Source organism: Acyrthosiphon pisum, chromosome X (genome assembly GCF_005508785.2).
Source record: "Acyrthosiphon pisum isolate AL4f chromosome X, pea_aphid_22Mar2018_4r6ur, whole genome shotgun sequence".
Lineage (NCBI taxonomy): Eukaryota > Metazoa > Arthropoda > Insecta > Hemiptera > Aphididae > Acyrthosiphon > Acyrthosiphon pisum.
This window is the reverse complement of record NC_042493.1, coordinates 84,650,233-84,654,387: the sequence shown is the minus strand read 5'-3', so window position 1 is coordinate 84,654,387 and position 4,155 is coordinate 84,650,233.

Sequence of the window (4,155 nt, the reverse complement as noted above, 5' to 3'; positions counted from 1 at the left end):
TTCTTCTCTATGCGTTGTGGAATTTTAGTAATTCTACTGTAAATACAGAGGGTACATAGTTGTCCCAAGCAAAGCAGTTTTTGCTATGTTGTGCATTTGTAAGACGGAGACAACGCATGCGGGTGTAGTGATCTCTTAATTGACTAATCTAAACTTTCATGATATAAAACCAACAAATTAAATCAAATTGAGCTATTGACGAATAAAATTATTCTATTTAAGATCTAATGCTATCTTTAATGCTAAATATTTTAATTACATAATACTATGATTTATGTTTGCTTGTTATAAATTGAACTATTCATATAAAACATACCAAGCATTACACTATGTAACTTGAAAATACTAATACAATGTACAAAATAATATAACCCACAGCGATACAATTTGTACCAACGTATATTTTATTTTAACAATTAGTTTAAGCTACATCATGTTATACATGCAATAGGTGTCAAAGTCATGAATGATTAAAAAAATAAACGTAAAGCCTCACATCAAAAAATATTGTTAACGCTATCCAGTAAGTAATAATAATATGTACCCACATGCACAATCATTAATCAAACTGCTACAAAATATATTATTTTTTTTATTCAATTTGTAATATTTTGATTTACCATCTGCATTTATTAGATCGTGAAACAATATATTTTTGTAGATGTAAATATCATGCTTCTTCAACTTTGCGCTGTTTTTGTGTCAATTGAACATTAAAAAAAATATATGATTTTTTTTATTCTCCAATTAATATAGTTTAACATTATAGATGAAGAATTTAACACATAATTAAAATAACATAAGTTGGTCACTTTCAAGCAGCTGGCTGTGCGGAAGTGAGAGCTCATAATACAGTATAAAATCAATAATTATAATAGTAGGTAAGTTATATACATATGCGAGTAGATATGTAAAAATAAACAATTAACAAACAATAACATTATTATGAATTTAAAATAAGAATTAAGCAGGAAATGCATTTGAAAAAAAAATTCAGTTTTATGTTATTTTATTGTCCAAGTTTTGAGTTTTTCGTTATTCAGAATTAAAACCTTACACAAGTTTTAAGTTTATCGTTACTTATAATTAAAACGTTATACAAGTTTTGCGTTTATTGTTATTTATAATAGTGTTAATACCTATTAAATGTATTAATATTTAATAATAACTAATGCAGACAGGTATAATGGCCCGGATACGGAATATAATAGGTATTATAATCAATTCTAATGTCCGTATATGCATGAAATAAATATTTCTACGAAACCAATATAACTTTTAAATAAATGGATTTTAAATTATTTCGCTTTGCGTTATTTTTTGTTCAATGAAACTCTATAAATTACGTTTTGCGTTATGTTTTGTTTAATGTTATATAATATTATATTTTGTAAATTGTTATGTTTAGTTTTGCGGTATTTAATTATCGCTCTCCGTTATAATTACGTTTACAAATTTCAAACGTTTTTTTGTCATATATAACGTTATTTTAACGCTTCCATGCCTTGGAAATAAGATACCTATAATAATATTTTGGTTTAGTAAATTTTAGTGAATAATAAAAAAAAAATGGAATATAATGCAATGTTTTAAAATAATAAGATACATAAGGCAAATGGCAATACAATGTTTAATCATTAATGTACTTAAATAAACTTGTACTTATCTAAATAATATTATCAATATTGTTATTAAATTATTTTTATTTGGTTAGGATAATACAAGTTATCTAAGTTAATTTATTAATTTAACAAAAAAATGTACTAATACATAATCAGTTCTCAATTGGTAAAACAAGTTCTTAATTTAAGAATAGTTATATTTATATTTTTCCTATAACGGACACAATGAGAATGATTTTGTATTATTATATTATATTTATGCTTAAATAATAAAGCAAAAACATTTTTGAGTAAGGGAAAAAACCGATTTTGAGTGTGCAAAATTCATGTAGTTTTAAAATACGGTAAATATTTTGTACAAGCCGAGAATTCGAGGACAAATATTGTGAAATCCGCCCGTAAAATGCTATAAGGTATATAATTTTGTGTGAGGGGGAAATAAGTGGACAACGTGTGTGTAATCACCCCCTGATGAGTGATACGGTACAATCAGTTTACTCTAAGGAGGACATTCCCGCTTGCACATGAAGTAATTACCACGGAGAAAAAAACAAAAGTACTGTGAACATTTTCTACAGAAAATTACAATCTCACCTAATCACGTTAATCAAAATCAGATAACAAAGTTCGACATAATAATTATGTAATATTATAAAAGTATAAGTAAAAATAAAATAACTGCGTGACGGTGTGTGTATAGTATATCGAAACAGGAGTTTCCTATTTAAACTGTGTAAAATACAGGTAAATTTGTTATACGACATAAGTACATAACTAATTTTCTAATGTATCAATTAACTCCTAGTAAACTCCAAAACATCAGAAATGTTGTGTAGAACGTGCTTTTGTAAAAATCATCAAAATCGTACTTTTAGAAATTAAGTTATAAATGGAAGTGCAAACTTTTTAATAGTCATTTATATTAAATTCAGAATCACGGAAGTCGTCGTCGTAGTCGTCGTCGCATCAGAGTTGCCAATGTTACCAACAATATTACTGTTATTATAGATTATTGTGTAAATACTCAATATTTAATAACTATAAAAATTAGTGATATCAAACAAAAACCCTTCGTAAACTACGTGTAAAAATAGCTAAGTAAAAAAAATATTAGATTTTTAAGCACTATAAAGATGTGATATCATGAATAAATGTAAAGTACTTATATTGAATTTGAGTCAACTTATTTTGTTTCAATAATTTATTTACTTGGCAAGGAATTATTTAGAATAGTATATAAATATAAATAATAATATTTTTAAAATAATAATAAGTTATATTTGAATAGTCCTTCGCCATTTAATTATTTTGTTCATCACACTTAGTTTCTTTTAAGAAATAATTCCTCGCCAAGTAAATAAATTATTGAAACAAAATAAGTTTACTTAAATTCAATATACTTAGCATATTTATTCATGGTATCACATCTTTATAGTGCTTAAAGATCTTATATTTTTTTACTTAGCTATTTTTACATGTAGTTTACGAAGGTTTTTTGTTGTGATAATAGTATACAGAAACGTTGATGCTGAAGCCTCTTATTATATTAACCTAAATAATAATTAATAACTTCTGTTTGTAGAGTACTACATTAATGTATAGCCTGCATGTCTGTTAATTCCTGGACTTATATATAAGCATTGTTTTTATTTTTGTGTGTTTACTTTATCAAAGTAAACACTATTTGGCGATTGAACTTTGGCATAAATCGTATATCATATAATAATTTTAAAAAAATGTATCTGAACGTCGACTGAATGAACATGCAGCAACTAGCTACTTCGCTCCATTGGTGTTTTGTGTATCGTAAACATTTTTTAATTTAAATTTCTAATTTTGAATGTCTGTCTGCTCCAGGTTTAAGTTGGTTTTGATGTCTTTATCGATGGACGTGCAAATCGACCGAATCAATAATTGCATATATCAAACGAGCGCTGAATTTGGAACTGATATAAATTAAATTTATTTCTGTAAAAACAAAAAAACATGAGCACCATTATTCTCTTCAGGATAAGTTTATATTTAAACGTAAAAATCAATATCCAGCAGACTAGCACTACAGGCGATCAATCGTTCCACGAAATTGACCATCACCTGATCACACTCAATGATGACACGTCGAATTTCTAGTTTAAGTTCCAAGACATTTCGGATTTTATTCTGGTAAACTGGTGGTTTAGTGTATTCTCTTATACGCGTAATAAAAAATCTCACGGTGTCAAGTTGCGAAATCGCCAAAAATAGCAGCTTTTTAAAATCTGACGTTCTTTTTGAGACATTCTATACATATAATGTATATATTATATTATACTGTTGTAACTAACATCTAATAAAAACAATTGTCCACCAATAAAATATGATATTATGTCCAACAATATTATAATAAAATAATCATAATAATATTCGTCCTGCGATGATAACAGTCATTATTTAATGCAGTAAAGTGTAATATGATTTATATAAAAATCCCAAAATATCGAAAATTTGAGTAAAAATGTTCTGTTTAATAATATAGGTCCACAAGAAATGTCGA